The sequence below is a fragment of the Aegilops tauschii genome, chromosome 1 (genome assembly GCF_002575655.3).
Source record: "Aegilops tauschii subsp. strangulata cultivar AL8/78 chromosome 1, Aet v6.0, whole genome shotgun sequence".
NCBI classification, from domain to species: Eukaryota; Viridiplantae; Streptophyta; class Magnoliopsida; order Poales; family Poaceae; genus Aegilops; species Aegilops tauschii.
This window is the reverse complement of record NC_053035.3, coordinates 459,077,641-459,090,134: the sequence shown is the minus strand read 5'-3', so window position 1 is coordinate 459,090,134 and position 12,494 is coordinate 459,077,641. Positions and strand designations below refer to the sequence as shown.

The 12,494-nt window shown below is 48.2% G+C and overlaps 1 pseudogene; it reads left to right on the top strand.

Moving 5' to 3' along the window:
- Positions 1-1,429: 1,429 nt before the first annotated feature.
- Positions 1,430-5,402, top strand: LOC109746207 (cytochrome P450 84A1-like; annotated as a pseudogene).
- The last annotated feature ends 7,092 nt before the right edge of the window (positions 5,403-12,494 follow it).

The following is a 12,494-nucleotide window of genomic DNA, read 5'->3' as shown; positions in this document are numbered from 1 at the left end:
TACTCGGAGGTGTGTCTGTCACCGTACATCCATTGCCGGTTCATCTGCGTGCATTATATATAATTATGTGTGTCAAAATTAAGAAAATCAGACAAGTATTTATCTAAAGTAAGAAAATCAGACAATTATCTATCTAAAGTAAGAAAATCATAAAGAAGATAAGAACAAGAGGCTCACCACGGTGGTGCCGGCGACGAGATCGGCGCGGGCGATCGACGGCGGTGAAAACGAGGAAGGGGCGTGACGGACCGCTAAACCTAGACAAATCTCGGGAAAATGGAGCTCCGAGGTCGAGCTTCGAGAGGAGAAAGCTTAACTAGTGTGGCTCGGGCATTTCATCGAACACCTCATGTGCATAGGAGGTGAGCTAGAGCACCCAATGCCCTCCCCCTCGCCGGCCAGCAAAAAACAGAGCACTGTGGAGTGCTCTGCTGCGGCGATGGGGTATATATAGGCAACTTATTTGTCCCGGTTCGTGGCAGGAACCGGAACTAAACATCCCCCTTCTGTGCCGGTTCTAGGCACGAACCAGTACCAATGGTTGTGGGCCAGGAGCGCGGCCCATTGGTCCCGGTTCGTGCCTAGAACCGGAACAAATAGATCCAAACGAACCGGGACCAATGCCCACGAGGCCCCGGCCGGCCCCCTGGGCTCACGAACCGGGTCTAATGCCCCCCATGGGTCCCGGTTCGTGAAGAACCGGGACTAATGGGCTGGCCAGGCCCGAACCAAAGCCCTGTTTTCTACTAGTGACTTTCGACTATCAAAATTCCTACATCCACGGGCTCTTACGAAGCCCCTACATAAACTTCCTTATTAAGCCCCCCCCCCCCCCTGAATTTAGGGCTTATTTGGTTGTTGGGGATGGAAAAGCCTGGGCAGTAAACCCCCAAGCGGGGGATTTCCCTGCTCACATGGTATCGCCGTACAAACCATGAAAAATATCATGTTGCAGTTTGGACGCCGGAGGAGGGGGGAAGAAGGAGGACTGGAGGCCTATGGCAAGGGATTGTTGCTGGATGGAGAAGGCGGAAAATCAAGCACCGCGTCGTGGGTTTCCTCCCCGACCCCTGGCGACGTGGAAAACTGCCCCGTGGAAACGACGCAGATCGGGGTCCATAATCCCTGGTGAGCGAGCGACCAAATACTCATGTAGTTTTCCGCGGGCCGACTTTGCCCCGTGGGCTGTACGCCCCGGTTTTGGATAGTGATCCCGAGGGATTACGTGGAACCAAACAAGCCCTTAACGGGTAGACCGCAACCACTAATCCTGGTCCAATTAATTACTTTCACATCGGTCTTTACGTAAAATTCTTAGGTAAATTTTTGTGGGTGTAGCATTACTTTAACTATTCACTTGTGAGACCTGCGGGCGGGGGACAAATATATAAACCATGCATCCACACGGATAGCTGTGGAGGGTTCTTGCAGTATTATCGCTATCCAGCTCGTGAGTCGGCTATCGTCAATGGCGGCCTCTGCAAAGATCGCCACGGAGTTTCTCAAGGATCCACTGATCTGGTTGTTCCTCGCCTCGCTGGCTTTCGTCATTCTGCAGAGGCGGCGGCTGGGCAGCGCGCCATTTCCTCCGGGTCCGAAGCCGCTGCCAGTCATCGGCAACATGACGTTAGTGGACCAGCTGACCCACCGCGGCCTAGCGGCGCTAGCGAAGCACTACGGCGGGCTGCTGCACCTTCGCCTCGGCAGGCTCCACGTCTTCGCGGTGTCGACGCCGGAGTACGCGCGCGAGGTGCTGCACGTGCAGGACGCCGCCTTCTCGAACCGCCCGGCCACCATCGCCGTCGTCTACCTCACCTACGGCCGCTCCGACATGGCGTTCGCGCACAACGGCGCCTACTGGCGCCAGATGCGCAAGCTCTGCGTCACCAAGATCTTCAGCCGCCGCCGCGCCGAGACGTGGCTCGCCGTGCGCGACGGGTACGGGGCGCTGGCCCGCGCCGTCGGCAGGCGCAGCGGCGAGGCCGTCAACCTCGGCGAGCTCATCTTCAACCTCACCGTCGGTGTCATCTTCCGCGCCGCCTTCAGCACCCGCGACGAGGATGGGCTCGACGAGTTCATCGCCATCCTCCAGGAGTTCTCCAGCCTCCTAGGATTGTTCCACATCGGTGACTTCTTCCCGTGGCTCGGCTGGGTGGGCCGGCGGGGCTTCAACCGCCGCCTCCGCACGGGGCGCGGCGCTCTCGATAAATTTATCGACAGGATCATCGACGAGCACATGAGGAGGGGCAAGAACGCCGCCGACCCCGACGCCGACTTGGTAGACGGCCTGCTCGCGTTTCTCGCCGAGGCAAACCCAATCAGCGGGAAGCACAGAGAGGACGCCCTCCGCTTCACCCGCGATAACGTCAGGGCCATGATTATGGTACGTAACTGGTACTGTATTTACCATCTTACAGTCTTCACCGTATATCCATGGCGGTGTGCTCCACACTAGTTCTACCGACGGACGGCTTGATCTGCAGAGTATGACCAAAATCCGACGAGAGAAACCTCGTACGTGTAGACGTGTTTGCTACTCCCTTCGTCCGGAAAAACTTGTCCCAAGCTTGCTTTTCAAATGGATGTATCTAGCACTAACTCTAGATACATCCATTTGAGGGACAAGCTTTTTCGGACGGAGTGAGTATTTGTAAGTTGCTTGATAATGACTAAAACATCGATCGATTTTCCTTGGTGAAGAAAGGCGAGGCAGCGGGGAGCTCCAAGGCGGAGAGGGGGGTGACGAGGCCAGCGTCCTGAGTGAGGAAAAGCCATAAATGAGCGGGAGATGGGGATGCAGCGAGTGGGAGGCTTAGAGGGGTAGCCGGGATAAGAGAAGAAGGGTGGTGGAGGGTTAGAGGGGTGTAGCCGGGGGTGGCTTGGGCAGAGGGGAGGCGCGCGAGGCAGCGCCTCCGGCTGCGGGTGGCGGGAGCTGACGGTCCGGCCGATGTCAGACGGGCGGCTTGGTGCAAGGAGGAAGCAAAGGGAGGACTAAAAATGCATGAAAACAGAGAGTGGTTTTTCGGCTCCCGGGTGCCTAAGCACCCTCTATGAACAGTAAAATCAAAAAAAAACTGAAACTTTGCAACATCAAAGATGATCAAACTTTGTAGGTGCATGCAAGTAAAACCATTCGAGGAGCTCTACACATGAAAAAGATTTTGGTGCTTGAAGTTTCAAGTACTTTTAGCACTAAAATCTGAAACTCATTTGTACACTTTTCTCTACATGATATTTTGGCATGAAAACTTGCAAGAACCTACAAAGTTTGGTCATTGCAAAGTTTCCGATATTTTTTGAATTTTTTTATATTTTTGGTATTTACTGTTCATAGAGGGTGCCTACGGACCTGGGAGCTGTTACACCTTTCTGATGCACGAAATGGACGTGTGGAATCCACATACGCCAAAAAACTCAGCTGCTGCCATATAGCCGGTCTGTTTTTTCGACTCATTGGTCATTTTCTTTCCATGCTTCTTATTTTTAGTTTCTTTTTTTACTCTTGTATTTTGGTCAATGGACTTTCTACTATGTGGTTTTGATACCTAATTATTTATCTATTATTTAGGTAATAGACTTTGGCTTGGATGGTGTGTTTTTTTTTTTGCTTTTTGCTGATTTCTTGTTTTATTATTATTTTCATTATTATTGTTTTTATTTTAATTTTTGGTTTGTTGCTAGTTTTAGCAAGTGCATATACGTATTTAGATGTCCTTTGGGTGTCTTTTCTTCATAAAAAAAGTGCATATACATATTTTAGTGTTTTATTTACATTTCAAAAGTAACGGGTCGCAATATATATTGCATGTACCCTTGATGTTTAGAGAGTGTAAGTAGTACTAGTATTGCGAAAAGTACAAATACACTTGTTCGCTTTCATTGTGTTTTTGGTGCAAGATCTTTATATAGAATAAGTAGCCGTGTATTACCATTCTTTTCACATGCTTTGAAACATGAAAATCATAGCAAGCAAGCTTGTAATAGAGGTTTTGAAATCACTTAAATTTGGTTTTTATTTGATAGAGACATGTGTCATTTTTTGTATGGTGCATTTTTCTTTATTTATACTGAGTTGGATATCAGTCAACATGATAGTGCCATGCGGCGTTGTTTGTATGGTGCAAAATTTTGATTGGGACCAATTGAAAACCAATCAAATGGTAAAAATAGTCATTCTCTACATACATATAATCAAAGGCTAATATCGGTTAATACGCACAACTCCTCCTTGCCATTGAGGACATGAATAATTTTGTAAAGGAAATAAAACTCTCAAAGGTGCCCTTTAGAATAAAGGAACCGTGGAGAATAACAAAGTGAGGCTTGCAATCATATGATAAATAGATATAACATTTGTACATTTTCTATTATTAGATTCCATTAAAGAAATTTTATTTATGACATGAACTTTTGCTACAAATTTGTGAGAGAATCAAGTATGAGTTCCAGTCTCGTGTAAAACTTCTATTATTAGATTTTGGGTGGGGAGAGAGAGACTACCTACCTACCATCAACATCACCGAATCCCTTTTAGCAATAACGAATCAGGGATATGTATAAGTACGTGGTAACGTGCATGTGCCTATCTATGCAGGACATGTTGTTTGGTGGGCCAGAGACAGTGGGGTCCATGACCGAGTGGGCGATGGCAGAGATGATGCGTAGCCCAGACGACCTACGACGGCTGCAGCAGGAGCTCGCCAATGTGCTGGGGCTCGACCGTACCGTGGATGAGCCCGACCTCGACAAGCTCCCTTTCCTCAGATGTGTCGTCAAGGAGACGCTCCGCATGCACCCGCCCATCCCACTGCTCCTCCACGAGTCTGCTAAAGACTGCGTCGTCGGTGGCTACTTTGTGCCCAAAGGCTCCCGCGTGTTGGTGAATGCATGGGCGATCAACCGTGACCCCGGGGCCTGGAAGGACGGCGACACGTTCCGACCTTCGCGGTTCATGCCCGGCGAGCGAGAGGCCGCCGGGCTGGACCTCAAGGGTGGCTGCTACGAGTTCTTGCCGTTTGGGTCCGGACGGCGCTCCTGCCCTGCGCAGGGGCTTGGCCAACATGCGGTGGAGTTCGCTGTCGCGCAGCTCGCGCACGGATTCAACTGGGAGCTGCCCGATGGCATGAAGCCCGCGGAGCTTGACATGGGTGACATCTTTGGCCTCACCGCATTACGTGCCACGCGGCTCTACGCCGTGCCACCACACCACGCCTCACATGCCCCATGTAAGTATTGCCTCACATGCCCCATGTAAGTATCGCACCAGACTTGTTCCTTGTAACCGTTGGTCCGTTCATTGTGTACCCCGATCTGCTTGGTTTGTTTTGGACTTGATCTCCGAGTCCTAATTCGCAAGAAGAGACTTTCTATCAATAAAGAGCACGGTCATAGATGTGGATTCATGAGCTGTCTCAGTATTCAATTGTTCATGATATTCGCGGACATGCGTGCGTGCGTGCACACACGCGTGTGTGTGAGAGAGAGAGAGGGAGAGAGATTTTACATCATATCAACCATGTTGGTATGTTATAGTTGCTGACATTTTTATCTATAATACGGGATTTTACAATGTTTGAATTAATAAAGAAACATGCCTTATGTTTAGAAACTGGAGAGTACCATTTAGGGCCGGTTATTTTGGAATAAGACCATTTTTTGGGTAAAACACAAATTACCGAATTCCTCCCCAATCCTAGCCCAATAGACTCCGCACAATGCCCATCCTAAGATTCGCTACGCTCCGTGATCATTACTCCTTCCAACTCCAAATGAAGTCTTATAAAAAATTTCTAAAGTCAAACGGTGCAAAGTTTGATCTTTTTTTAACAAAAGTCATAGGTCTTCTTTTTGAAGTCGGAGGGAGTTCACTGCAACCCATTATGTTGTTGAGCATACTCTCTTCCCCCTAGACTCTTGAGTAGTTTACACTCATCTACTTGCATAGCTGCAAGTCCCTCAAATAAAATACTTATATATGTCTAAGGGCAACTCCAATGCGGTACATAAAATGAACACCGCAAATGTCCGCGTCCCGCGATAGGGGAGCCGGTCATTCGATTGTATGCATCAAATCGAGGCATCGGGGTGGGCCAGGCAGACCTAGAGGGGAAAAACACATGAGTTGTGAGGACATTTGGTCCAACTGACAGTGGTTCAAGCGGACTGTCCGAACTCTCCCAAAGCTCCCTCGGGTTTGGTTATGGTTTGTAGGAATTCATATGTCCGAACTGGTCCGCGAACGTTTGATGCACAACATTGGAGGGCAGAAAGTGTCCGGACTGCATGGTCTAGACGTTTAGGGGTGATTTGTTGCACATCATTTCCTAACTAGGTTCAGAGCCATCTCTTTCTACTTTACTTTTCATCTTATGGTAAAAATAAGCTAAAGCCAGACATAGCTTGAAATTTCTCTCCGACATAATTTCTAAGCCACCCAAATCATAGTTGGTAGAAAAAAGCTACAAGAGAAGTGCTTCTCGAGCATCCCTGTAATTCAAACCCCTTCCTTCCGTTAAAAGGATTCTATTTCCCTCCTTTTTAGGAAAAATGCCACCGCATACCCCTTCGTGCTCGAATAGAAAACTACATGCGTATTTTATCTAACTCTTGCTTCCCCTTTGCTCCAACACCAACTTTATTAACCTCAAGTGCAAGGGATAATTTAAGTACTTTCAAATTGGATGTGGAAGTATTGAGTGTTGAAGCCCTAAGGAGCAAATAGACAAGCCTCATATTCTATCTAGTTATATTTGGTTGTGTGCATTATTTGGTACTCTATTCGTTTTAATAAATGGTTGTCTGCATGGCTTGATGCAGAAGCCAGGAGTAATCCTCCTTTTTGAACAAAGAAAAATAAGTTATATATGGCACCTACAAAACCTTATAGGGTTAATTATCCTTTTGCCCTCACTAGTGTCCATGTGCACAGTTTTGCCCTCAGATGTGAATTGTGCTCAGTTTTGCCCCTAGTCCATGCGCAGCTACTATGACGAGGCCAAACGGCCAGATTTTAGTCCATTCCGTCCGCCGGCGTTAGTGGTTGTGGGTCCGGAGCTTACACATGGGACCACGTGGACGTGTGTCCGGAGCTGACATGTGGGCCCATGCAACAAAATCCCCAAATCATTCGTAGGGTTCTAGCCGGCCAACTCGACGCACACTCTGCCCATGCGCCGGCCGCCCGGCCTGCGCCACCTGCGCCGCCACCAGTTGCGCTGTCGTGGCCATGTCCGTCCTACTCCACTGCTACCTGCTCCGCCCGCCACCTTCCTGCGACGCCACGGGTGGGGCGCCCACCAGCTGCTCGACCCGCGGGGCGGCCTCCTTCCGTGCGCCCGGCCAAAGCGCTCAAAGGTGGGGGGCTGGTGGAGCTGTTTGAAATAGGAGGAAGAACCCCAAGGAGAAATGGCGAGCAGCGGCGACCCCGGAGTATTTGGCGAGGCAGGCATCGGGCCGGAGATCCGTCGCGTCCACGATTGGGTTCCCGAGGGGTAAGTCACGCCTCCTGTTTAGATTGAGCTTAGTTGTGCATTTGAACAGTCGATTCGAGTTGGTTTGCCCGATTAGTGTGCTGATTGCGTCTCTGTTTTTCGTCGGTTAGGATGGAGTTGCGGTTTGCTTTCTTGGTGCACATTAGAAGGGACCGGTACATGTTCAATGCAAAGAATAAGAAGAAATTCCAAGGAGGTTTCGATTATCGGTTGCCAATGGCTAGTAATTGGAGTTTCAGACAATTTGGGGAGGTAATTTGTAGCCAATATCCTTGGGGTTTGCTTGATGAAGTGGTATACAAATACTATGATGGGGAAAAGAAATGGGTGATAGTTAGTAATGATGAAGAGCTAGCTACCATGTTTGCTAGGCATAAGGAGAAAGAGAATTTTCATGTGAGGCTGCAAATTGATGTGCTTGAGCAGGCATTTGGACCTAGGATGGCGGGTGCAACATCTCGGGGAAAACCAAGTGGTCGTAATGGCATCTCTAGCCAGAACAGTTCAGTTAGTGCACGGCGACGTGGTGGCTCGACAAGAGTGGGCACCGGCAGTAGGGTCCCCCTTGAAGTGGAGCCTGATGACTACAATTCTGGGGTTGATGAAGAGAAGCTATATTCTGATGTTATTCAGAATTTACGACGGGCACCTCGGGCTGAAAACCAAGATGAGGCTCACAATGCAGTCCATGTGGATGATGACGCGGTGGGTGAGGACGAAGACCTTGCAGCTGTTGGATGGGACCCTTTGAACCCTCATATGGAAGAAGGTACCGTTTTTGCATCCATGACTGAGTGTAGAAATGCACTTGTGACATACTGCATCAAGGTAGAACGTACTTTCAAAGTTTACAAGAGTGATCAAGTACGTTACAGAGTGCACTGTCCGACTGAGGGTTGTCCATGGAGGATGCTCGCATCTAAAATGCGAAATAGCACGAATGCTCAGGTCAAAGTGAACCCTTTTAAACACACATGCCAGGAATCAACCCTTAGGAAGGATACAATCAGTAGAGCCAAGTCAAGATGGGTGGCAGAAGAAGTAAAGAAGTTGGTGAAAGAAAACCAGCAAGTGGGTCCAAAGGAATTGCAGAAGAACATCAAAGACAAGTTCAAGATAGATTTACCATACATGAGGTTGTTCAATGGTAAACAACATGCTATGGATTCTATTTCTGGTAACTGGCAGGAAAGTTTTCAATTGTTGTATACATTCAAAGTTGAAGTGGAGAGGACCAGCCCAGGTAGTATTGTAGATACTGACCACCACACCGTGGAGTACACATTCAGGGGAGTGACAAAGACCAAGGAATGCTTTAGGAGGGTTTTTGTCTACTTTGAGGCTTGTCGTCGGGGTTTTTTGGCAGGCTGCAGGCCTTATTTGGCTATTGATGCCACTTTTCTCACAGGGAGGTTTAAGGGACAGTTAGTAGCAGCTTGTGCAGTATAGAGTTTTGTATTTCCAGTTGCGTACGGTGTGCTGGAGACAGAGTCTGAGGAGAGCTGGACTTGGTTTTTGCATAATCTGCACCGGGCTATTGCACATCCCAATGGGTTGGTCATTCATACAGAGGCCTACAAAGGTTTAGAAGTGGCCGTGGACAATGTGTTCCCTGGGGTAGAGCATAGGGAATGCATGCATCACCTTGCTGCAAATTTCATGAAGAAATTCAAAGGAAAGATGTATACCGACAATTTATGGCCAGCATCTTTGACTTGCAGTGTGAAGAAGCACAACTACCACTTGAGGCAGTTATACATGAATCCCAAAGTGAAAGAATACTTGGAAACACACCACTCCAAGTTATGGGCCAGAAGCCAATTCAGTGAACTGAAAAAAGTTGACTATGTGCACAATAATCTAGCAGAGTCTTTCAACTCAACGATCCGAAAACTAAAGGGTCATTATGTGGTGGATTTGCTTGACGGGATAAGGATAGAATACATGCAGAAATTTCATTATCGTGCAGGAATAGGTGAGGCAAAATTCATGGGCCACATTATCATCCCTGCCGTGATGAATGAACTGAAGCAGAAAACAACAGGCTTGGAAATGAACATGACTCTTTACTCGGGTACCACACCAGAGATATTTGGATAAAGAGAAGAGGGAATGGAGATATCCAGTGGATTTAGAAGCTAGAACTTGCAGTTGTAGGTAATGGCAGATAACTGGGTTGCCATGCATTCATGCCTTGTTTTTCATCACTTCTCTCCCAGGCCCAGCAGGGAACATACAGCAGTATGTGCATGATTACTACTCTGTTGCAAGGTTCAAAGCCACATATGCGTATGCCTTGCCTGCTATGGAGGGAAAACAACAATGGGACATTGTGGACCCTGGATTCAAGCTTTGTGCTCCAGTTCTGAAGAGAGCACTAGGTAGACCAAGGAAGAGTCGAATCAGACCTCGTAGCGAAGGAGCTGGACTTGGAGCAAGGAAGCGTAAGTGCACATGGTGTGGTGGGTCTGGTCATTTCGGTAAGTATTGTGATAACACAGTAGATCCAGCGTTCAGAGAGAGTTTCGATGAAAATGTTGGTCAGCAGCCGGTTGCCTCAACAGATGATGAAAATGATGGTCAACAGCCGGTTGCATCAGATGAGGATTTTGACGAGGTTCCAAATGATGATGGTCAACAGCCGCATGAATTTGACGATGATCCAAAATATCCTCCAAATGATGATTCAAGTGAGGCTCCAAATGGTGATCCAAGTGAGGCTCCAAATGGTGATCCAAGTGAGGCACCAAATGGTGATCATGGTGATCCAAGTGAGGCTCCAAATGGTGATCCAAGTGAGGCTCCAAATGGTGACCAACCTTCTTTTGTTGTGAGTTCTGCTAGGTATGTAATGAAGGAAATATGCCCTAGAGGCAATAATAAAGTATTATTTATTTCCTTATATCATGATAAATGTTTATTATTCATGCTAAATTGTATTAACCGGAAACATAATACATGTGTGAATATATAGACAAACAGAGTGTCACTAGTATGCCTCTACTCGACTAGCTCGTTAATCAAAGATGATTATGTTTCCTAGCCATAGACATAAGTTGTCATTTGATTAACGAGATCACCTCATTAGGAGAATGACGTGATTGACTTGACCCATTCCGTTAGCTTAGCACTCGATCGTTTAGTATGTTGCTATTGCTTTCTTCATGACTTATACATGTTCCTATGACTATGAGATTATGCAACTCCCGTTTACCGGAGGAACACTTTGTGTGCTACCAAACGTCACAACGTAAATGGGTGATTATAAAGGTGCTCTACAGGTGTCTCCAAAGGTACTTGTTGGGTTGGCGTATTTTGAGATTAGGATTTGTCACTCCAATTGTCGGAGAGGTATCTCTGGGCCCACTCGGTAATGCACATCACTATAAGCCTTGCAAGCATTGTGACTAATGAGTTAGTTGCGGGATGATGTGTTACGGAACGAGTAAAGAGACTTGCCGGTAACGAGATTGAACTAGGTATCGAGATACCGACGATCAAATCTCGGGTAAGTAACATACCGGTGACAAAGGGAACAACGTATGTTGTTATGCGGTCTGACCGATAAAGATCTTCGTAGAATATGTGGGAGCCAATATGGGCATCCAGGTCCCGCTATTGGTTATTGACCGGAGACGTGTCTCGGTCATGTCTACATAGTTCTCGAACCTGTAGGGTCCGCACGCTTAACGTTACGATGACAGTTTTATTGAGTTTTGATGTACCGAAGGAGTTCGGAGTCCCGGATGAGATCGGGGATATGACGAGGAGTCTCGAAATGGTCGAGATGTAAATATCGATATATTGGACGACTATATTCGGACTTCGGAAAGGTTCCGAGTGATTCGGGTATTTTTCGGAGTACCGGAGAGTTACGGGAATTCGTATTGGGCCTTAATGGGCCATACGGGAAAGGAGAGAAAGGCCTCAAAAGGTGGCCGCACCCCTCCCCATGGTCTGGTCCGAATTGGACTAGGGAAGGGGGGCGCACCCTTCTTTCTTTCTCCTTCCCCCTTCCCTTCTCCTACTCCCACAAGGAAAGGAGGAGTCCTACTCCCGGTGGGAGTAGGACTCCCCCCTTGGGCGCGCCACCTCCCCTTGGCCGGCCCTCACCCCCTTGCTCCTTTATATACGGGGGCAAGGGGGCACCCCATAGACACAACAATTGATCCTTGAGATCTCTTAGACGTGTGCGGTGCCCCCCTCCACCATATTACACCTCGATAATAGCGTTGCGGAGCTTAGGCGAAGCCCTGCGTCGGTGGAACATCATCATCGTCACCACGCCGTCGTGCTGACGAAACTCTCCCTCAACACTCGGCTGGATCGGAGTTCGAGGGACGTCATCGAGCTGAACGTGTGTAGAACTCGGAGGTGCCGTACGTTCGGTACTTGATCGGTCGGATCGTGAAGACGTACGACTACATCAACCGCGTTGTGATAACGCTTCCGCTGTCGGTCTACGAGGGTACGTGGACAACACTCTCCCCTCTCGTTGCTATGCATCACCATGATCTTGCGTGTGCGTAGGAATTTTTTTGAAATTACTACGTTCCCCAACAGTGGCATCCGAGCCTGGTTTTATGCGTTGATGCTATGCACGAGTAGAACACAAGTGAGTTGTGGGCGATATAAGTCATACTGCTTACCAGCATGTCATACTTTGGTTCAGCGGTATTGTGAGATGAAGCGGCCCGGACCGACATTACGCGTACGCTTACGCGAGACTGGTTTCACCGTTGCGAGCACTCGTTGCTTAAAGGTGACCGGCGGGTGTCTGTCTCTCTCACTTTAGTTGAACCGAGTGTGGCTACGCCCGGTCCTTGCGAAGGTTAAAACAGCACCAACTTGACAAACTATCGTTGTGGTTTTGATGCGTAGGTAAGAACGGTTCTTGCTAAGCCCGTAGCAGCCACGTAAAATATGCAACAACAAAGTAGAGGACGTCTAACTTGTTTTTGCAGGGCATGTTGTGATGTGATATGGTCAAGACATGATGTGATA